This window comes from Phocoena sinus, chromosome 6, assembly GCF_008692025.1.
Source record: "Phocoena sinus isolate mPhoSin1 chromosome 6, mPhoSin1.pri, whole genome shotgun sequence".
In the NCBI taxonomy this organism is placed as follows: domain Eukaryota; kingdom Metazoa; phylum Chordata; class Mammalia; order Artiodactyla; family Phocoenidae; genus Phocoena; species Phocoena sinus.
In genome coordinates this window covers 99,002,093-99,026,751 of record NC_045768.1, presented here as the reverse complement: position 1 = coordinate 99,026,751, position 24,659 = coordinate 99,002,093, and positions in this window count along the sequence as shown.

Here is a 24,659-nt window from a genome sequence, read left to right as displayed (position 1 = left end):
AGGCATGCCCTCCTTCACCTGTTTTTCCATGTACTACTGCTCTTGGGGAGAAGGCCTGGGGAATCATATGCTGACTCCTCAGCCAGCTCACTTAGAGCACACGCCTTCATCCAGGCTCTTCTTGGGGAAAGAAATGGCTCTAGTCCCCTCCACTGCAGCAGAAGAGGGGAGAAGCAGAATATAAAGCTCCACAAACAGGGCTTCCCTGGTGGCGCAGTGGTTAAGAAACTGCCTGCCAATGCAGGGGACACGGGTTTGAGCCCTGGTCCGGGAAAATCCCACATGTCGCGGAGCAACTAAGCCTGTGTGCCACAACTACTGAGCCTGTGCTCTAGAGCCCATGAGCCACAACTACTGAAGCCCGCATGCCACAACTACTGAAGCCTGTGCATCTAAAGCCGGTGCTCCGCAACAAGAGAAGCCACCGCAATGAGAAGCCTGCACACCCGCAACGAAGAGTAGCCCCTGCTCGCCGCAGCTAGAGAAAGCCTGCGTGCAGCAATGAAGACCCAATGCAGCCAAAAATACATAAATAAATCAACAAAACTCCACAAAGAAACAAGTTTAGTTTGTTGCTTCCAGACAAGAATTAATAGGTGCAGCCCATAATCCTGTCTTGAAGGAGATGAAGGGGAAAAGGAGCGAGGGAGACTATAATGGCCTGAGTGCCTCTCCGGTGTTTGAAGTTCAATGCATAGAGAATGAGTAAAGCCAGGCTCTCAGGAGTCAGCACTTTGGGAGGCTGCAGGTCTAAACTGGCCTGCCTGCCTGTGGGTGCTCCCTGGGAAGTGCCAGCTTACCCCTGCCAGCACAGTCCCAGTGCGTGTCCTCAGCCTCTCTAATCTTGCCCACTGGGCAGACTGCCACTTGGGCTGTTTTGCATTTTCTGATACCTCTGACCAGAGGAAACAGAAAGACAGCATTTCAGAGCTGAAGGAAAGTGTTAGAAGGCTGTAGTGCAATCCCCATTTTTACAGATGAGGAACCAGAGAACAAGAGAGGTATATGCTTATCCTCTGGGGTCACACAAGGAGGGACAGTTGAGTGTTGGGAGTCGGGTGAGGCAGGTGGGCCAGGCACACAACTGAAACACAGTTCTCCCTCTCTGTTTCCAGCTCTTGAAAGGGACTCCTCCCTGCCCACTGCATCCCTGCCAGTGGGTTTGTCCCTCACATTGGGTATTTAGCCTAGACCCTCACCCAGCTCAGTGCAGAGCATCTGAGGCAGGTGGACTGTGCTTCTCACTTAGAGGCTAATTCTGTGGCCCTTTTCAGTGAGGACTTTGCTTCTCCCTCCAGCCCAGCCATCAGCTCTCTCGTGCCAAGCATAGGGCTGGCTGCGGGGGAAGTGCTCAGTGAATATAGATTGCCTGGTTACTGTCGATAATAATAATCATTGCCATTTATTGGTTATTTACTATGAGCTTTTCCTTTGTATACATCATCTCATTTCTTCTTCCTAGCAAATTACAGCAAGCTCCCACTCATATCACAGGGATTACGAAAAATGCTTACCTCACAGAGTCAGCGTGAAGACCAGAGGAGTTATTTCACACAAAGTGCTTACAAAGTGCCTGATACCTAGTAAATGCTTAATAAACACCACTAATTTATTCATTCATTCAACGAAGGTTTATTGTGTACTACCATATAAAAGACACTATTCTAAGCTTTGGGGATACATAGGTAAACACCACAAGCCAAAATTGATACCCTCAAGGAGATCAAGTAATGAGAGACAATGAACAAATAAATAAGTTTAAAAATATGTTAAATGGTAATAGGACCATGGACAGAGACAAAGTCGAAAAGACAGAGGAGGGTGCCAGGGTCTGGGCTTTAGGAAGGGTCTGGCTGAGAAGGTGACACTTGAGCAAATTCATGAAGCGGATGGGACCTGTGTTTCCCATACATCTATCTGGAGGAAAAGATTTCCAGGGAGAAGGTACAGCAAGTTCAAAGACCTTGAGGCTGGAGAGTGCCTGGTAAGTTCCAGGAACAGTAAGAAACCTGGTGTGATTGGGGCAGCAAGGACCAGGGGGAAAGCGGTAAAGGATCAGGTCTGAGTGGGGATGGGGAGGCAGCAGGGGCGATGAGGACTTGTTGGCCATTGTGAAGGTTTTGGCTTTTACTCTGAGTGACGTTGAGACTCTTCTTAGGATTTGAGTGACATAAACAACTGAATTTTAATAAGTTTGCTCCACTACTTTCCTGTGGCCATATCATGGAGAGCTTAGGAAGCTTGGAGACCAGAGGGGTACTAATGCAGGAGATGATGGTGGCTTGGAGCAAGGTGGTGGAGATTCAAGTGGGGAGAAGTGTTGTTTCTGGATATTTTGAAGGTACACCTGGAAGATTGGATTATAGTGTGCAAAAGACAATTCTGAGAGTTCTGGCTTGAGCAAGTGGAGGGATGGAGTTGATATTCACCAAGATGAGGAGACAGGTGGAGCTGGTTTGGGGTGGAAGACAAGAAGTTTAGCTTTTGACCTTCTGGTTTTGAGATCCCTATTATATATCCAAGTAGAGCCATTAAGCGGTGCTTTGCTTGATTTACCATTTTCAGGGAGAGAGGTGTCTGTGCTGGAGTTATATGTTTGAGAGTCACAAACTCCACTTACCTATAAACAAAACCAAGAGTTGGAGCAATTGAGTAATCTGCCCAGAACTAGTAAGTGATGGGGCTGGATGGAGCTGTGTCCTGGTTCACTCTGCTCTAATGCTCACCCTGGAGACAGCCTGAGTCCTTCTACTAAGGTAGGGGAGGAAAGAGGAAGTGTGATGCTCATAGGCTGTGGAGGCAGGATGAGGGACATGGAACCTGACAAGCCAAGGACATTATGCACTGCCCCCAAAACCTTCAGCAATGGGAAACGAGCCTGTCGATTTAAGTTTGGATTGGGCTGAAGGGTCCAGCAAGAGTGGAATAGTATTTTTCATGTCACTCAAGTCCTATTTTCTGAGCAAATATGTGACCTATCCAAAGTGGTCCTTGACTTGGGGGAAGATCCCAATTAGTCTGTGTGTCTGACTTTACCCTGAAACATCATCATCTTAAGAAACACTTATTCTATGGAAGGTTGTGGGGTGGAGGGAATACCTTTCTGATGCCTGGAGTCTCTGGAGATAGGAGGCCTTCTGAGGACACCCAGGGATTCTCCTCTGATGGACCCAGCATGGATGGGTCCACCCTTTTAGGACTGACGGCTCCCTCTTCCAGGAGTCTGAACACTCTAAAGGGATGTCTAGTGGAGTTACCCCCTCAGAGGCTGAGCTCATGTTCCATGTGATACTTGGTATGATTTGAAAGGGAGAGACTCGCCCACATCCGCTTCTCCCTGGAACCTCTGCACCACCCTGCTGCTGAGGCCTGGAAGTCCCCCATCACTGCTGCAACTTGGGCCATGAGCCTGGATCACACTAAAGTTCAGATCTCACTGAGATCTGCTGCATAAGAAGCTGTTATTAGTCATTATTGCCTTGGCTTAAGGGGAATAGTTTAGGCAGCTGAGAGCAGGTGCTATGAGGAGAGGAGAGGAGAGGAGAGGAGAGGAGAGGAGAGGAGAGGAGAGGAGAGGAGAAGTTCCAGAGCAAGGGCAGTGGAGAGAAACTTGACCTAAATCAGAGGCTTAGGGCTTGCAGGAAACAGGGGCAGGTTGGCCCTGGTGCTGGGGGGTCTTTGGAGGAAGGACATATCATAGGCTCCAGGGAAGCAATATCATGGAAGCTGCCTTCGATCAAGTTTGCACAACTTGTCAGGTCTGACTCCCTCTGTGTGTGTGTGTGTGTGTGTGTGTGTGTGTGTGTGTGTGTGTGTGTAGAGATGCCGTATGAGTATGTGCATGTGTGGGAATGTTTGTGAGTGTATGACTGTGTGTGCATGAGTGTGAGTGTGGGTGTGAATGGGTGAGTGTGTGTGTGTTTAGAGAAGGTGGATGGGAAGAGGCCTGTCTCCCTGCCAGACCCTTACCAGTGACTCTAGAGGATGCCCTTTGGGGATGGAGCGGGGAGAGTCACTGAAATCTAGTCTATCATTTTAAAGACTTGCAGCCTCATCTCCTTTCCTCAACCACTTCACTCCACACCCTGGCAGAGGACTCCCCTCGTCCCAACAATGAAATAAAGAAACCACAAAAGGTAAAAGCCTGTGCAGAGAAATCAAAGCTGCCCTCCTAGCCCAGACCACCCTCCTCCCTCCACCCTGCCTCCCACCAGCCCCTCCTTCCTGGGTCCCTCTCTTTATTCTGATCATTTGCCTCTTCTTCAAAGCCCTCCTTTCTGGAAGAGGGATTTCACACACTGTCTCAAAAATGCTGTATTTTTGTTAACAGCAACATTGCACCAAAAGAGATCACAAGAGGGGCATGAAGAAAAGGAAAAAGAAGCCAGCCCCAAAATGAATAATTGAGCCCTCGGAAGAGGAGAGGACATAGAGCTCCTCTTCAGACCCCCAGTCTCCCTAGACACTAGCCGCATGAACAAGTGAGGCTCTCTCCCCATCATAAAGCCCAACCTTTTCCCACTGTTATTTCACTGACATTTTCTCATCCTCTCTGTCATCTAATTCTTGCCATTTTTTTTTTTGTAGGTCTGTTTGGTGGGGCAGTGATTAAGGATGGAAAAGGCACCCCACCCAACAAGACTGCCAGGCCTGGGTCCCCAGCCTCCTAACCCTGCCCATCTTCACACTCTCTGATCCAGTCAGAATTGCATTTTGTTGTTTAAACTAACCTGTCAGATCTGATTATACTGCTGGGCATGCATTGTTTTCCCCCATATCTCTTCTGAATTCCCTTAAGTCCTGGAGGCTGAAAGTGGTGTATCTGGGATGCACAGTAAATTCAGCAGAAAGAGTGATTTCCAACTCTTATGGGATACAGAGCATGGGATCCCTGGCTGAAGGAGGACAGGTGAGATGGGCCCTGGAAAGGATCTTTGTAGTCAGAGGAAGGGGCAGGCTTGAAGGCACTGGAGCCCCGCCAGCTAGCCCACTGATCAAGTATGTAAAAGTGGGTTTTTCGGTCCCTGTAGTGTCTGGCTCATACCAGATCCCTGGAACTGCTGGCTGAGTGAGATGATCAGTGGAGGGCAGTAGGAGCAAGTCATCAATCTTCTCTCTTTGGTTGAGCACCTACTACCTTTAAGGCACTGTGGATGAGTAGGACACATCTGTGCTCTCAGGGCACTATGTTGAAGTCAGGACAGTGTAATTGGCAGCAGGAAATATGCCAGGAAGAGGCTATGTGTTCAGAGGAAGGAGGGATCTTGGGGTGTGGAGAGGAAGAGCCCCAGGGAGGTGGTGTGACTGTATCTGGTGTTGAAGCCTTGGCAGGATTTGAAGGTGTGTGGGTGGGAGGGTAGATGTTTGAGGTCAAGGATGAAAACACCAGAGAAAATGTAGGATGGGGAATAGACAAGATGTGGGAGAAGCAGTGAATAGAGGGCTCTGTTTGGAGTGGGGTCCATGAAGAGGAGCCATAGAACCACAAGGCTGATTATGGCACAGATGACACAGATGAGTGTCACCCAAATGAGTGCCTGTCTGGGTATAGGGAATCTATGGGCATTTAGTACTTTGAATAAAGGATACATGTATGTAGTAGGACATTCAAAAAGTAGAACACGATAAGTGGGAGATAGTGAGTCTTTTGTGCACCCTGTCTCCCCACTGCCCCGTTCCTCTCTCTGATGGGAACCTCTTTTGCATTTCTTGTATGTCTTAGAGCAACTTTGTGCATATGCAAGAACTTATGAACATTTGTTCATTTTTTTTCTAAATAAGTGGGTAGTACATTAATCATCTCGCTCTGTACCTTGCTTTTTAAAGCTAAAACTGTACCGTGAGTTTATTTTTCATATGAGTATCTATAAAGCTGCCTTATTCTTTTTAATGGTTGATAATCTTCCATTGTAAATATATATCATAATTTATTTAACCAGTTCCCTTTTGATGAACATTTAGATTTCTTTCCCTATTGCAAAAGATGCTGTAATGAATAATCCCTACATACACATTGATTTTACATGAGCAAGTTACTCTGCAGAAAAGTCTTAGTAAAGAAATCATTGGTTCAAAGGATATATACATTTTGACTTCAATAGATACTATGAAACTGCCCCTCAAAATGTTGTACCAAGTTACACAATGACTTACAATGAGTGAAAATACTTGGTTTCTTATAGTCCTGCCAAATAGTGTTATTAAATGTTCTATTTATCAGCAATATATTATGTAAAATAGGATGTATTATTGAGATTCTATCATACTGACGTGAGGCTGACATTTTTTTAAATGTTTAGAAGACATTTGTAATTTTTTTCTGTGAATTGATTGCTCATGACTTTTGTCTATTTTTAAATTGAATTTTTGGTCTTTTTCTTACTGACTTGTAAGAGGTCTCTATATATTTGTTAGGATAAATACTAAAAATATTTTGTGGTTTTCATTTTATTTGGATTAATATGGCATTTTTATCACTGAGAAAAAATTGAAATTTATGTAGCAAAATTTATCTTGATAAATTATAGCGTTAGTTAAATCTTTTAAAAATAGATTCTCAAAATTAAGGTTATTAAAACAAAAACACTCCCATGTTTTCTTCTAGTACATTGGTGCTCCCATGTTATATATTTAAGGAGTTGATTAATCTGTACAGTAGAAGGTAGGCACTCTAATTTCAAGTTTTTGTTGGATAGCTATCTTATCAGCACAGTTTATTGAATAGCCTACCTTTTTCCAACTAATACGCAAAACCATATTTATCACCTACTACATTTTTATGTAGTAAATTTTTATATACTACACTTTTATGTAGTATTTGGTTGTATTTCTGGATTCTCCACTCCATTTCATTGGTATACTTACTCTTGACTCAGTACCATACTGTGTTAATTACTGTAGCCTTGTAATATGTTTTAGTATCTGATAAAGTTAGTCCCCTCATATTCCCCTGTGGGCTTTTTAGAGTTTTCCTACTTTTTCTTGCTAATCTTTTAAGTTTATCTTGTTTGTAAACTTTAGCTTGTCTAAAATTTTGTGTATTTGGTGGGGAAATTTTAATGTTACAGAATAATTTAAACAGACTTGATATCTTCATCTGACTGAGTCTTCCTAAGAGAGAACAGGTCTTTCCATTTGCTCTTGTCTCTTTTTGGTTCATAACTCTTGTTAAACGTTTTTTTCCTTCTTCTTCTTCATGTAAATTTTATACATTTGTTAAAGTTATTACTAGATACATTTTTGAGTGCCTATTATAAATAAGATCTCTCCACCCTTTATAGCTTCCAATTGTATGAAAGACTATATATTTTTTGCTTTCCCCTGAGACAGCTCATTGAATTATTTTATGAGAGATTTTCAGCTGATGTTCTAGAACTTTCAGTTATTCAATTATATAATCCAAAATAATGAAAAATCTCTTTCTTTTCTAGTTATACTCTTATTTTATGTTGAATTTAATAACAACTTAAAACAATATTAAATGATAGTAGCAATACTAACATCATTATTTTTTCCTGACATTAATAGAAATCCTTCCAGTATGCTTTTCCATTAAGCATGAAACATTTTTTTTGAGATATATGAAGTTTTACCTTAATGAGGAAGTGTGTCTGTATAAAACACTTTTGGGTGGGGGCAGGGGGCAGCCAGATGTAAAAAAAACACTTTTTTTAAGTCAAGAAAGGATGGTGAATTTATCTGAAACCCTTTCAGCATTTATGGAGATTATCCTTTGATTTAATAATATGGCCAATTATATTAACAGTCAAACTACCCTTGCATTCTTAGAATAAACACACTTAGTCATGGTTAATTATTCTTTTCATCTTTTGTCTGATTCTTTATGCTAATATTTCATTCAGGATTCATGAACTGATATTCACTGATATTCATCAGGTGAAATTGGTCTACATGTTTATTTCATGATGTGTCAAAATTTTATTATCAATGCTATTCCAACTTTATAAAAATAATTTGGAAGTGGTCTTTTGTTTCTGTGCTCTGGAGAAGTTTAAAATAGCACTGGAAGCATATATTATTTGAATGTTACACAGAATTAGTCAGTGAAACTTTTTAGCTTTTTTCCTTGAATATATATATATATGCTTTAATCAAATTTTTCTTTTGGTTATTGATCTGTTCAAGTTGTGCATCTCTACTCTGGTCTACTTTGGTAATTTACATTTTCCTAGAAAATTAGCTATTTTTTTCAGATTTTGAAATACATATAATTGAGCAAAATTATATAATTCTTTTCATTTCCTCTGTACCAGTTTTTTATAAAAGTAACCTTCTGGAATATTTTTAACATGCTTAATTAAGATATGTTTTGTGCAAAAAGAAGAAAATTAGAATATGGGCTTTTGGGGAATCATGTACTCTGTGATTATAAACTGAAGGACATGGGGTAGATCAGTAATACTACTCTGGGCAAGTATTTTGGGAGTCCTATCAGGTTAAGGACTAAGGGTTAGGGTCAGTGTCTTGTTTTGCCATTTCAGGAAAATCCTCATCTGCCTTCAAGTTTCCTCATTCTCATTCTGTAGATGGTCAGGGAATAGAATATTAAGGGAGTATCACCACTTATCACTCTGACTTGCTCTTTGAGACCTACTTACCCCCATGTCCAGTCTAAGTTCTCACCTGGTCCTTTATGGCCTTGGGCTAGTTGTCCAGTCTCTCAGACCCACCTCCAGGTATGAGTATGAGAGATCCTACTCGTAGGCTCTTTTTCTCTCCCTATTGTTGACCAGTAACTCCAAGATGATTAAGTATATCTGTATCAAGGAGCTTCCATTCTGTCTCTACCAAGGGAAGAGAAATGTGAAATGTCAGAGAATTCTCTTGTTCTTAGAATATACTAGGACCTTCTGGAAAACACAGCTGGATCTCACTCTGAATTTTTTGAGTGGGGAGGCATTTCCTTCCTTGGCAGATTCATCTTCTCACTCCATCAGGGGAAATGCACAGAATGTTGTCCTGAATTCAAGTAGCATTTTGCCTGTGAGCTCCCAGACAGAGATAGGACTAGGCTTTCTATCTGTGGCTTGGCATAGTGAATTGAATGTAATTGTATATGTTCTAATGTCTGGACAGTCCTATGTGTAAATATTATAATTTGTGCGTTGTGGGTAGTACATGCTGAAGACAGAAGATGACAGTTTCAAGGGGAACGAAACCCTCTCTTACCTATGGATAGTGAGCACATGATTATAATAGATAATTTTAACAATAGCAGTTGAGCCCCTATTATATGCCAGACATTATACAAGGTGCTTTACCACTTATTGTTAGGTGTCCCTGACCTGAAAAGATATGAAGAGTATTAAGAGACCATTCATTTAGGAAAACATGACAATTAGAGGTCAGGAGATTTTCAGGAAACTGGCGGTGGTTTCCATACTGAAGCACTATGGAGAAGGGTATGGGATGCTGAAAAGGCCTCATCCCCAAGACTAGGTTCTATATCCATTCACTGAGTAAAGCAAACAGTGTTTCTAAAGCACTCAAGGGGCTTGATTAGGGGTGGAGGGAGAGTCTGAGCATTGGCAAATAACACTATGGGTATGGGTATAAGACTGCTCCAGACTCAGTTTGTGACTGGAAAATAAACGGGAATTGTCACCACACCCAACAGATAGCTATATACTAGAAATATATAGAGAAGGTGTAATGTATCTCAAGCTAGGGTTTCCTCTCAGATTTCATAATGGTTCCCCAAATTCTATCCTCCAGACTGCTCCACTGTGGAGACTTTTCTGATTCTTTATCCTTTCTGTTCTCACTGAGATGGTCATGCCCTCACTCTATTCTTACAAGCAATTGGCAAATAACCTCTGTTATAGTGCCTATCACACTATGTGGTGGTTACTTTCTGTATGACTTCCTTTTCCTCCCCTAGGTGAACATCCTCAGTGCATAACCCAATGCTAGGCACAGAGTAGACACTCAGTAAAAGTTTGCTCAAGAAATGAATTAGACAATTTCATAATTAATTCTACATTTGAACCCAGCTCTACTTGCAGTACGGTCTGAGTGATTGGGGCCACATCTTAAACATCGAGCCCATTCGCAGAAATGTGATAAGTTCATTTAGGGCTAGCCTTGCCTCTATCTGTCCTGTTTTCCTAGGATATGTTGAAGATCTGTGGTAAAAACAGATGTGCCTAGAAGCTTCACCTCATGCTTTATTAGTGAAGCTGTTGTGTGAATCGGCTTGCAGATCAGGGAGTTTACTTTATGTATATATGGGAGCTCTAGTCAGTTGCCTGGCATCCTTAATCAGGCTGCAGAGAGAGGGATGGAGTGAGCCAAGCACACCCTAAGCAGGTGATTCCAATTTGTAAATTAGATGAGCAACAGTGGATTGAATTGTTCCAACATTCTCTGTCAGACTTTTCCCTTTCCTCTAAGCTCTGGACACACCTCCTTGGCTTTTGTTTTACAGCTGATGAAGACTACTCTTTTAAATGAGAATAAATCACACCAAAAATACAAGAGTTGAGATGCTACAGGAATCAAAATTTGTGACCTCCCTACTAGCCACTGGACTCATGGAGATCACCAAGTAGATTTTAAAAAACTCTATTGGATTATTATGCTGAGGCTGCCATCTTGGGGTCTCTGTGGCTTCCTGAGGCTCCTTACATGGTTCACAGGGATCTCTAATCTTCGGTATTCACTGACCCAGCTCTACCCTCACTGGAGGAATGGAGGAAGTCATCTCAATCATGACTTTCTCCAGCACATACCGACCAGTGGCAAACCACTACTGGGAAGATGGATGGAGCTGAAGTAACCGGTCTCTGGCATACACTGATTATGAGAGCTGTTCAGATAGGGATTCAAGGGGCAGGGTGCTTGTCGAAATCAGTGCACAGAGCTAGAGTGATGGGGACATTTAAAGAGCAGCAGGTGCATCGGGGTGATCATGAAAACAACATGCTGAGCAGCGGTACATGTGCATATGTTTCTGGGTATAAATAATTTCTAATTAGTAACTTAATTGTGGAAGAAAACTTTCAAGATGGGAATGCAAGCATAGGCATTCTTTATTACGTACGGAGGCTGGAAGCAGGAGGCTTGAAAACCAAAGACACATCTCTGCGTAAATAAACAGGAGATCTCTCAGAAATGATCCTCAGAATCTTAGAAATCTGAAACGGGATGTTAGTAGATCTCTGTGTCCAGTCTTCTGTCTCTAAGCAGTTGATTGGCAAAAGGGCTGAAGCCCAACAGAAAGCAATAAAGAAGAGCGTCAAAAGTGGGTACTAATGACCCAACTGCCAAGGCCACTATTCATACTGGTAAAAGAGTGAGTAACCCTTTCCAGGAAACTGTCCACTGGACAGCGATAGCTGTTCTTACCGCTGTTTTTACTCTCTTATTGTTTCTCTTCCTCTCAAGGTCAAACGCCTCCAGGAAACCACCTGGGTAAATCCTCACAATGTCAGGTCACACACCAAAGGTCCAGATGTGAAAAGCACAAGCGTCAGCCTTTCCCAAACTTAGAAACTCTCCACAGTGAAAATTCCATCACTCATTACTAGGTAAATGACTTCTTGTTCTCTGGGGATGGTTTCCTTGATTATTTTGAGATAAATTTATATTCAGTGGGCTCATCTCTCCATCTGAACTTCCATTCTTCTTTTCGTTTATATATAGAAATGTATATACATATGTATAATGTACACATACATGTTTATATGTATATATATTTAACAGAATGTATATAAACTGAGTGGAATATATATAATACAAAATATAAACTTAGAATATATATAATACAAATATATATTTTTACACACATATCAATATATTATATAATACATACATTTTATATACACACACGTATATATATCACAAAAATCTAATGATAAGACTGCTCTGTCCTTCTAGTATGCTAAAAGGCATACTCAAGAATAAGCGATTAGATGCCTGGATAAGGCATATTACAAGTCCCAAGAGTAGAACTACAAAGATCTGAGGATGGGGGTCCCTGTGCCTGGCAATTCAGGCGGACATCACAGAGGAGGAGCAATGTGCACTGGATTTTGAAGGATGAGCAGAATCTGTCCATTGGAAGGCAGGGGAGAGGCATTCATTGGAGTGTTTTTTCTTTTGGGGACTCCTGCTCTGTTCCGATTCATCATTCTCCCCCACTTTTCCTTCTAGGACATCTCTGGAATAGAATTCTTTGGTTCTTTTTTCCCAAGAGAGAACATTTAGGCAGACAAAGGGCCAGTTCCCTGGAAAGTTTGTCTCTTTTGATTGCTCCCCATATGGAAGCAGCTCTCTTGTGACTGCACTGGGGTACAAGGAGGGCCTCTGCCATCAAGATGGGGGGTGTTGAATTGGAGGGTTGGGAAGATTAAATATGGGGTTAAATATGATGGGTCCTTATTTGGGGGGCCATATGTTTGGCTGGCCTAGATTGTGCCCCCCAATTTTATACCTGTTGGCCTGGCATCCTGTCCAAAGTAGCATCTCCTTTCATACTTAAACGTATTGCCATTTAGATGACAGTTATATGGTCCCCCACCCCCCAAAACAGAGAGATGAAGGAAAATAGGAGGGTGAGTGACATAGGTCTTTGACAAAAACCCTCCTGGAGAAGGATTCAGCCTTGGGGTCTAGCAGTGATGATCAGTATCACCTTGGGCTAAAGATGTAGCAACAACTTCCTCTTAAAGGTAAGGATGATTGAATCAGAACCCAGTTGACTGCCAGAGGCCCTCAAACCCATCTTCTTGTCTCTGAGCCAAGTTTACTCACGCCAGAGGTGGCCAGTGTGGGTCTGGAGAGCACTGGCTGAGGACTCACTGAGCATATGATGTGTCAACAGTGCTCATCAGCGGGCTTTGCCCAGGCCAAGGCGACCCTACCATGTGTCCTCCCCTAACCACACATAGCAGCAGTGATCATGCCAAACATGCACTCGTGTTCTCCATCTGCTGCTAGGACACTTCAGGAACCAGACGGAAGGCAAAGTGAGACAAGAGTAACAGTTAGATGGTCTAGCCACACGCTATTAGGGAAAGTCACTTGCTTCCTAAAGACCCCAATTTCCTCTTGAAGATAAAATGGGATAATGCCACTAGTCCAGCCTACTTTTGACAATTGTTTGTAATTTTTTTTTTCCCCAGCAATCAATTGCCTTTGAGGGTTAAAGGTTTATTTTTGCTGGTTTCTACCAGGAAGCTTGGCAAATCCTACCCTGCCCTAGGGCAGGTTGCTAGTCACCTCCTTCCCTGCTTCAGGTCTGCTTGGGGAAAGTCTTTTCTATCAACAGCCTCCACTGTTGATAGAAAAGCAGGAAGGAAAACATCCCAAGGGGCTGGGGCTGTCCTCTCCTTAGAAGTTGGGCTGACACTGGGCAGATCAGTAAAAGCCTGAGGCCCAAGTTTCTAGCCCCAATCTCAAAGCAGACCTGAGCCACATCAACATTTTAAGAGACTTTACTTACTTTTACTGTATTTTTTGTTGTTTTATGTTTTACACTAATATTTATTGTGCATGTCTACATGCCAGACTCTGGGCTAAGAACGTGGCATGCATTAGCACATGGCATCCTCCTGTTATTATCCCTAGTTTATAGATGAAGGGCCACACCTCTAATGAGTGAAGTCAGGGTTCCAGCCCAGGTCCATCTGCTCAGCAACCTGGCCTGCTTTTGAGGCCAGATAGCATTGTTAGGGGAATTTCTGGGACATGGATCTCCCTTCCTGGCTCTTCTGTGAGCTTGCTGCCCGCTCAAGCCCTGTGTTGCATCATCATGGGCAATTTTTCCCTGAGCACCTCATGTACAGGGCACGGGGTGGGGGGGTCACCAGGGACACAAAGAAATGGAAGATTCAGCTGCTGGTCCCAGGGTCTAAATTCAGCTTGGAAAACCAGAAATGTGAGTAGCCTAAGGCAGTGCCTACTGCCGTGTGTAGGTCATGCTTACTCCATGGACCCCTTCTTCCCCCATCGGTCTGTCAAATCTTTCTCATCCTTCAGATGTGAGTGACCCAATGGCCATCTCTCTGTGAGACCAGTCCAAAACGTGTCCCCATCCCTAGCGGCATGGTGAATTTTCTTTTGTGTTACAGTTATTTGTGTCACCATGTAGATGGAAAGCCCTTATTAGGAGAGATCTGTGTCCTTATACAACATCTTATCATTTTAGCTAGTTTGTTTATTCTGTGTCAAGCACTAGGCTGAAGGCTTTACAGGCATATCTCATCTAATCTGCACAGTGACACCCAAATCCAGGTTGTTAGAATCTCTTTTCCACTGATGAAGAAATTGGGGCACAGAGGTTGAAATAACCAGCTGGGGGTTCACAGAACTGGGGCCGTCTGTGTGACTCCACAGTTCACTACATTATATGGTTAGTCTCACACAGATTGAACTCCTGGTCAACCTTCAGTGTTCCAGGCAGGAGAGTGATAGCCCATCACCATTACCATGACCTCGATCGAGCATCTTCCTCGCTGCAGAGCCTCAAAATATCTAGGGAGTCACTAGCCACCTCTGGGTGGATTGTCCAGAGGTGGATTCAGTGATTATCCCAACCCTGGGAGACAACCCGCTCAATAGAACAAGGCTCTGATCCATTAGGTGATCCAGGACTGAAGAGCAGGGGCAGTTTTGAGATTCTAAGGAATTCTAGGGAAAGAGGAACCTGGAAAATATCCTAGACTGGGGAAGACCTTTTCTCGCACCCTGAAAATTCAGTCATCAAGCCAGGCTGGGTCCTGATAAATCTCAATCTCTGTCACCATAATTCTTGCCTCTTCTCTAGATGCCAATTCCAGCCCTGCTACTCATAGCTCTGAGCATGGCTTCCAGCAGGTTTGCGTGTTGTGGCCTCCTTGCATTTGGAAATGTTCTTCTTCCCCGCTCTTTCACTTCGCCAAATCTTACCCTTCCTTCAAGACTCAGCATGAAGCCCCTCCTCCTCTAAGTAGTGAAGCTGACTCTGCTCCCCACGATTGCCCCACCTCATCACACATCCCTCGGCGCTTGGGATCTGGGACTGCAACCCTCTTCTTTGTTAAACTGTTAAGCTGGGGGTTCTGCGAGAGTATGTCGTGCCCACACATATTGCTCAGGGTCTGGCACACGCTGGGTGCTGAGTCCATATCTAAAGATGCATGCTTTGTTCCAGGTCGCACACCCCCTCCCCCTAGGAGTACCTTCACTACTAGGGTATTAAGAGTTACTTCTCTTGGGAATATCTGCTTTTTAAAGAAGAGAAGAGAAGGAGAGAGCCCGATGTGATGCAAGAGTTGTATTGGGAAGACTATTCTAATGGCGGCATTTTGGAAAATGATAAGCAGAGTGGAGAAATATGTTGGGGGTTTGAAGGGCTCTGGAGTGACAGAGGCGGCCCACTGGATGAAGGACCCCTGCACTGAGCCTCAGATCCTTCAGAGAACAGCCCCATGGCTAACACCCATCCCGGCCCTCTGCACCCATCTCCTGTCCTGCAGTTGAGGACCTGTAGATTTGCTGTGCAGAGAGTTGAGGTTAGGCCTGTACACATGGCTTGGATCTCAGAATCCTCCCACTACACTCCCTCCCTGGGAGCCCATTCTTGCCCAGCTAGAATGCCTGCATACACTCTACATCCAGCCCTCCAGCCTCCTGCCTACCTGCCCCCTCTTTATTTATCCTTTCTTGCCTTGCTCTCTCCCTGTCCTCTGAGCTTTAATTTCCATTTTGGGGGTAGAGATGGGGAAGAAAGGGGGCCTGAATAAGGGGTGTCCCCTCACTTGTGAGCCCACATTCTCCCCCTGCAACTCTGTCACCATCCTGCTGCTGTACCTCCAGGGCTGCCTGCTCACCTGGGAGCCAGCGCATGTCCTGCTGTCACCTGAGTAGGTGGTGTGATGCAGCCCTGCACCCCTGAACCACTTCTTAAATCAGATGCTCACTTAACACAATCACCTCATTATGGGGAGTTTAGCACTATTGTAGCTTTACATACACTTTTACAATTGATTTGAAGCAGAGAAGAATTCAATTGCTGTGGGGTTGAGCTTGCATGCATATTACATTTTTAGAAAATCAATTGCCGGCCATGGAGGCATTTATTAAGCTGGAGCTCTAACAAGAAACCCACAGTTGGTTCAGCAAGGTGGGAGGTTATCAAAGAGGAGCAGAAGAGAGAGCAGGTTGGAGAAAGCACTAGAAGGGGATTTCCCCTCTGTTTCTATCCCTGGGGTCTAATGCAGGGTCCCTACATTTGGGAGAGAATTTTAGAGGTTTTCATACATCCCCATTTTACAGATGAGGTCAGGGAGGCTAAGTGAATGATGCTCAACCCAATCAGAGCTATTTCCTCAATATGCACTGAAGTTGACTCTTCCTGGTTGGGTCTCCTTATTACTATTTCTAGGATTTCCCTGGCAGGGATCTGCCTGGTTACAGGGTCATGTTGACCTTCTACAATAACAAATTTTAGAGCTGAGGACTAAACCATACTCATCATGGTCTTTCGTCTCAGCACTTGCCCAGGTTGATGGGAGCTAAGTCATGTCCCAGCTGGCTAGGCTCCATCACCACTATGCCCTACATAGGCAGCTGTCATTGACTCTCTTGTCCCATTTTTTCAATATCAGTCCCTGAGAAATATTTCCCACTGATTTTATCTAGCGTTGCTATTTCTTTCTTTGCAGGGCTCATCCTCTCCCTGCCCCAGCCTGCCTTCCTGGGACCTCCTCTAATCCCTCCCCTTCCCCTTCTTTCCCCTCCATTTACCTTTTACCCACTTCAGAGCAGTTAGAAATTTTACATACTAACCTAAATTTTACATGCTTGGTAACTGAGGCAAACTTCTAATTTAAGTGGCTATGAGGTTTCTCGAAGGTGAAGGACATGATAACAACAGCATATTGTGATACCAGAAGAAAGGCTGCATTTTATTATAGCATCTTGTCATCCAACCAAGCAAAACCTCTTTCATGACCTCAGACGGAAACTACCTCTCTTGTCATCATTCTACAAATGCAAATCATGGGTGCCTACAAGGGGGTCTGGGGAGGAGGGATGGATAGGTCAGTGGAAAACACCTCTGATGCTGTAGAAAAACAACTCCAATGCATATGGCAGGGTAGCAGCAAAATCCTGTGGTTACAATTTGGTGGAAGAGTTGGTAGAATATATGGGGTTCTAGGATTATAGAAGAGTGTGATCTCTGCTAGCCATATTCCTTTAGGGATCAGAGGGTGCAATGTTCATAAAGGGAGTAGATTGGGTGGAGTAGATGTCATCCATAAGTGGGTCTCACAGGATAGGTTATTATTATGAGTTGAGCTGTTTTCCTCCAAAAGATGTATTGAAATCCTAACATCTAGTACCTCAGAAAGTAAACTTATTTGGAAATAGGGTCATTGCAGAAGTAATTTGTTAAAGTGAAATTATAGTGGAGTAGGGTGGGTCTTCAATCCCATATGATTACAATGTGTCCTTATAAGAAGAGAGAACAGCGAAAACATGTGATGAGACAGAGATTGAAGTGATGCATCTACAAGCCAAGGAATGCCGAAGATCTGCCAGACATTCACCAAAAGCTAAGAAGGAGGTATAGGGCAGATTCCCTCAGGATGCTCAGAAAAAAACCAGCCTGCTGACTCCTGGATTTCAGGCTTCCAGCTTCCAGAACTGTGAGGGAGTACATTCCTATTGTCTTAAGCCATCCAGTTTGTGTATTTTGTTATGGCAGACCTAGGAAATGAATACAGTTATCAAAGGGAAATTAGATCTTGTAAATCAGCACATTTTTTTTCCACATTAAGGGAAGCTAGAAATATGAGACGATGAATGAGACGGAAGACCATATCCAAACAAGGCAACTGTTAAATAAATGCCAGTTCTCATGCTGATGTCAGTCCATATCAACAGTATCACTGTCTCTGCTAAAACTATAACAATAACCGCCATGTGGGGAGTATGTTGTAAAGCTAAATAAAAATACCAGAATAAGTCGTACTTTTGGACCACATTTCCTCTTGTACTAATAGAGATATGCAGTTGATACACTTTGTGAAGTAAACACACACAATATAGTTTACATCCAAATTGGATTCTATAAATTTCCTGTTATAAACTTTCAAAAATATGATATTATATTTAGAGTATTAGTTTAAAATTGCCAGTAATGCTTTCTTAGAAAGGACTGTCTTTTGCTCTGAAATGGTCTCTCCTAATTTATTTTTAATTTTTACATGTTTATTGGTCCTTGAAATTCACACCGGGGAATTGCTATGTGTATTCTTATCAGGACATCTTGAAGTTTACCCTCTATTTGTAACCTTCCCTGAGATCTCCAAACCAGTGGTTCTCAATGTGGGGTGACTATGCCCCTCAGGGGACATTTGGCAATGTTGTAACCACTTGGGGAGGAGGTTGTATTGGCTTCTAGTGGGTAGAGGTCAGGGATGCTGGTAACATCATCCTAAAATGTACAGGACAGACTATCCCAAACAAAGAATTATCTAGCCTCAAATGTTAGTGGTGCCAAGTCTGAGAAACCCTGCTCCAGACCAATCTAAGTTTTCTCCCTTATGGTATTACCAGCATTTTCTGTGTGTTCTAATTCTGGACATGTACTTATCCTGCATCTGGTTTTGTACTGTTCTCTTGATTGTTTCCATCGCTGAATGTATGTGAATTTTGATCCCAGCTCTTTCATTTATCTAGTTGTGTAATTTTGGCCAAGTCACTAAACTATTCTATGCTTCAACCTCCCTATCTGTAACATGAGATAATAATATTTAACTCGGGGTGGTTTTAATGATCAAAGTCAATGCATGTAGATAATGCACTAGTTGACATTTACTCAGTGCTGGCCATGGGCCAAGGACTGTGCTAAATGCTTTAGGTTTGGTACCTTTCACTTACTCTTCCAAACAACTCTGTAAGGTTAGTGTAACGATTACCCTTTTTCGTTTCATATACATTTGGTAAACCATAGCCATTTCTGTAATTATTGTTTCTTCTAGGTGGGGTGCTCTGTGCTGGGGACTCTGAGGGTAGAAGGAAGACTGTCCTCTAGACTCTTTTTTTTTTCATTTTTTTAAACATCTTTATTGGAGTATAATTGCTTTACAATGGTGTGTTAGTTTCTGCTTTATAACAAAGTGAATCAGCTATACATAAACATATATCCCCATATCCCTTCCCTCTTGCGTCTCCCTCCCTCCCACCCTTCCTATCCCCCCTCTAGGTGGTCACAAAGCACCGAGCTGATCTATCCCCCCTCTAGGTGGTCACAAAGCACCGAGCTGATCTCCCTGTGCTATGTGGCTGCTTCCCACTAGCTATCTATTTTACATTTGGTAGTATATATAAGTCCATGCCACTCTCTCGCTTCGTCCCAGCTTACCCGTCTCCCTCCCCGTGTCCTCAAGTCCATTCTCTATGTCTGTGTCTTTATTCCTGTCCTGCCCATATGTTCTTCAGAACCATTTTTTTTTAAGATTCCATATATATGTGTTAGCATACCCATAATTCAAAAAGAGTCATGTACCACAATGTTCATTGCAGCTCTAGCCAGGACATGGAAGCACCCTAAGTGTCCATCGACAGATGAGTGGATAAAGAAGATGTGGCACATATATACAATGGAATATTACCCCATTATAAAAAGAAACAAAATTGAGTTATTTGTAGTGAGGTGGATGGACCTACAGTATGTCATACAGAGTGAAGTAAGTCAGAAAGAGAAAAACAAATACCGTTATGTCCTCTAGACTCTTGACCGTGGGCTCGTGATTTACCTGTCTCGGCCTGTGTTCCTGTCTAGTTGGCAAAGGATTGACTCCGCTCCATGCTTCTCTTCCTCCTAGAACCAGCAAGCTTGCCTAGGCATGTCCTTTGCATGGAGCAAGAGAACCAGCTTCATTGGGCAAGTACGTTTAAAGCCTTTGCTTGCCTCCAGTCTGCTAACATCCCATTGGCCAATGCAAGTCACATTGTTGATGGGGCGGGGCGGCAAGAGACCCCCATCTGAGGCGGGAGCCCACTGTAGAGAGATATGGTAAAGGGAAGGGTAAAACATTGGGGCCATAAATGCAATCTACCACAGGTTTGCAATTATAAGCCATTCAATCAATTCGACTTAGAAGGAACCCTGGGGCTCTCGCCCCACCAGAGAAATCAATCGGTGTCAGCTTTGCAAGAAGTTCTCCTTCCCTTCTTCCTTCTGTGAACTGTACCACACACACTCCAGGAGGTATCGATAGGATGGTGAAGGTTCCCTACCAGGATCTGGTGCTGTCCTGCTCATGGGTTCCTGGCTGTGGCAGGCAGGCCTGTCCAGTATTTTCCAGGGAGCCAAAGAAAGAAAGGCAAGGCAAATTTCCCCCTCACCTCCAGCTATTAAAGCATTTGTAGACATAGAGAGAGATGTTAAACCAGGAGGGGGAAAAAAGGCTACTTTGAAAAACCTTTAGAAAGCCTTCTCTCCCATCTGTTCAGCTCGTGGGAAGGTTCTGTTTTCTGTACTTAAAGGATTTGTAAATTCATTACCAACAAGTAAAATGTACAAAGCACACAGAGAGACATCGAGGTCTGATTCACCATCTGCTGGGGAGTCGCATCCATGCAAACAGAGCTGTGCTGTTCCTGTCAGTGAGAGGGTGGACGCCAGCCCAGCCGGACCGCAGAGACTCCAACGGGCAGGGTTCTTCCATTGTTAATTACTGCCTATGGGCAAAGGCTGCACTCGTAGGCCCTGGAGCTCCCTTGCTTCACCCCCTGCTTAACCCTCTGGATGTGGAGGCCAATGGTTTGCCATAAAATGTAGAAGAACATAATCACGGCTTTCCCAGACTTGGAGCAGAGTTGGAGCAGAGTTCTGGTGAAAACAGCTGCAGTTTCCGAGCTCCTGGCCTTTATGGGGCCCGCCTGGCCGGATGTCAGTGGGAAGGGCCATTGGCATGGCTTTCTCTCCTGCTAAAGAGATATGCTTCCAAAGCCCCATTCCAGTCTCTGTTCTTGCTAGTTCCAGAAAAGTCCATTTAGGGCTGGCCCTGGCAAAAGTGTGAAGGAGTGAAGTTTGTGCCTGGCTCCCCGATGTGATGGTCTCCAGGCTCCCTGCCCCCTGTGCTGCCTCCTAGTGGCCACAGTTGTGGCCTCATGACTACTTCATGCAGGCTCCTGCTTCCCTGGCCTCTGAGACCAACCCTGAGCTTTATGCTAAGTCCTCCTTTGCTCCTTACCCACCACCTTCATGCTCCAGCTCAAACACCCCAAACACCCATGCCTGTGATTCCACCCACTGCACCCCATGCAGATCGAGGTTTCTGAACTGTTGCTCTGCCGGGTGCCCTGTTTCTCTAGGATCAGGCCTACCTCTCTTGCCAGTCCTCTCAGGGAAGTCAGATCTGACCCTAAAGTCCAGACTAGCAGCTAGTGCCCAGTTACCACCCCTGACATTGCCTGTTTGCCTCAGTCTCCTTCCTTGCTGCCTTCCTCCCCTGTCAATAAGAAAGTCCTGTTAACCTGGATAAGCCTTATGACCACCTATCTGGACTCCACAGAGATCCTACCTCCTTCTTCTTAAGGCTCTTTGATCAGCTTGCACCCTTGGGTTCCCACACACTGCCTGTAGAGGGACTGTCTGCAGACGCCTGTTCTGCCCCCCTAGATGTGCTGCAGGCCTCCTCAGGGCCCACTGTCCTGCTGTCTACTGGCTGCCCAGGTTTCCTCTCTGTGACACTTTCCCCAGGCATACCCCATCCCTCTGCTGGAGTGCTTTGTACGTTCTGTGCCTCAACACAGTTGGAAGACAGAAATGCTCCAATCCAGCCACTTACTAGTTGAGTCACCATTCATTCATTCCATAAATATTTGTTGAGCACAGTGCCAGCCATATTTTAAAGTGCTGGATAAGCAAGCTAGGCAGGGTTCCTGCCATCCAGGAATTTCTATTGAAATTGAGGGGAGACAGAAGACAAAATCCAAATAAGAAAAAAATGACAAATTGCAGTAAGTAGTCGTATAAAGAAAATGACATAATAACCAAATAGTAAGTCATTGAGATGGGGTAGTATTGTTGGGGGAACTTGAGCTAGAGAAGCTGGGTGAGTTCTGTCTAAAGAGGTGCTTCTTAGCAGGGACTGCATCAGGAGAAGGATCCAGGAGCTTAGTGAGCTGGGAAAAGAGAGTTCTAGGCAGAGGGAATGGCATGTGCAAAGGTCCTGAGGCAAGAATGAGCTTGGTGTGTCTCAGGGACAAGAAAGAAGACCAGGGTGAGTTTAGCCCAGCAAATAGCATGGAGAGTGATGCCCCAAAGGTGGAGAGGTAGGCAAGGGTCCAGATCCCTGGGGCATTAGGACATGGTAGATTTTATACCAAATACAATGATGAATGTGTATGAGTTTTTAGGCAGGAGAGAAATACTTTCTAATTTACACTTTAGAGGAACATTCTGGATGCTGCACGGAAATCAGGAGAGGGATGCTGGTGACTTGGACTCCAGTGATAGTAGCACAGATGGTGAGAAACAGTCTGCTTGGGGATATGTTTGGAAGTGGAGATAAGAGGACTCACTGATATATTAGATGGGAGTTAGAGAAAGGAAGCATCAAAGACAAGCACGAGAAAGTCCCCTACCTGTGATGAACTCTGGTGCCCTCCCTATAAAATGCTACATATTTCAATGGGCATTAAACAACGTAAGGACTGTATAATTAAATGTGAACCTGGCTCTGATGATTTGGATCTTATTTTGGCAACAAAACAAGTAAGGAAAAGCTTACCCACAGTGCCCTAGCCTGACAAGGACAATAATTTGGTGGAGATTGTGGGACTCGCCGTGTTCTTTTTCTCCTCCAAGCCTCTGTGTGTGCAATCCTGGGACACCATTCTCCCTCTCATCCTCCTTAAGCTGGCATATTCCTTCCTGGTTCTCAGGTCCCGGCTAGATCTGGATGATCAGGACTTCCTCAGACAAGACTGAGTTCTCCTTGCATCCTGCTACTGAGATTGCTGTGCTGTTTGTCTATTTCTCTTCTTAGTTTATAGCCCTTTCAGGACCGATCTAAATCCCCATTGCCCAGTGGATTTTACAACTCATGGAAGATATCCCAACTGGCTGACTAGGTCAAGAAGCCTCTTCCCTCCATTCCCCAGCCTCCTAGATACCTTTTCGTTCTCCCTTGGGACTGAGCTGTTGAAGTCCCCACCTCAGTCCTCTCTGCCCATTCAAATCCCAATCAGCCTTCAAGACCCAGTTCAAGAGCCCCTGCTCTGTTGGGATGCCCAGCTCACGCTCATGTTTCTTTCCCTGGAACTGCTCACTTTTTCTTACTGTTCTGTGCAGAAAAGAATTGACAGAGCAGGCCTGATGCAGCTGTCCTTAGAAAAGCCTGCTTGTGAGGTTGGCCATTGGATGGTAAACAGGTCCCTACAGTCAAAAAAAATACTTTCCCAAAATGCTAAGAGTGTCTTGCTGTGTCTAGACTGTTTGTGCTGAATATGTGCTTTCCTTCTAGGAGACTGGAGCTTCCGTCTGTGCTATTTGACCAGCCCCCATAATAATCTTGACCACTGAGTTTCTGATGGGATTCTTTGGGCAGAAAGGTCACACATGTGTTGCTGCATTTTTATTGCTAGGGGAAGAGTGTGTGCTGTGTACTCAGTCTTGGGAAAGAAAGAGCCTGGGGAAGTCTGCACATGGGTTCCTCCAGAAGCCACGTGTGCCTTTTTTCCTTATGATCCAATTGTGTATCCTTACTACATCGTTGTAATAAATAGTAGCCATGGGTACAACTATGTGCTGAGTCCTGTGAGTCCCTGTAGTGAACATCCAAACATGGTCCTGGGGACCCCTGACACCTGCTCATTTGGAATCTTAGCATTACTGTACCATTATGTGACTGCTTTTTATTGTGACATAATTAATTCTTTGTATGTAGTCCTTGTATCCCCTCCCACGGGAGCCTGAAAGACAGAAATATGCCTTATATGTACTTCCATCTTGTACAACTCATTGCACAAAACACCCAGGAGAAGCCCAAGAAATACCTGCTGAGACAATGAATGAATAAATGAAAGAAACATCAAGGCCACCAATGGTTGAGGCTGTGGCTTCACAGCAGACTGTGTGGGCACGTAGCTGAGATGCTTTAATTCATGTAGCACCATGTGTCCTAACTCCTAAGGCAAAAGAATACTGAATTGATCTGGCTCCAGTAGGATTTCCTAGTGATTTCCTGACATAAGAAGGCAGCCAAGGAAGGATCTGATACAACTCCTGGGAGATAGAGACTACTGTGCGCAAATGCAGGAAGAAACATCTACGGCAGATCCAGAGCTATTTGCAAACTGCACATCTAGAGCCCAGGGACTCACGTTCTCAGCATTGTACCTTGTACCATATGGCTTCAGAACAGCTGTTTGTTTGAGTATTTGTACCACCAGAAGTGTAGGGAGGTGGTCATGTTTGCATGTACACATAGACCCTTCTCTACATTTACTTGCAAAATTACACGAGCAGGCATATATGCTTACATATGCATGAACAGACATGTTTCATATATGCCAGTGTGTTGCAAGCTCATATGCATTTGCATTAGGCTTGCAAGCATAATTACATGAGTTCGTGCATTTCAAGTATATAGGCATGTGTATTTGCATGCACCCAGGAATACCGGACTGAGTCT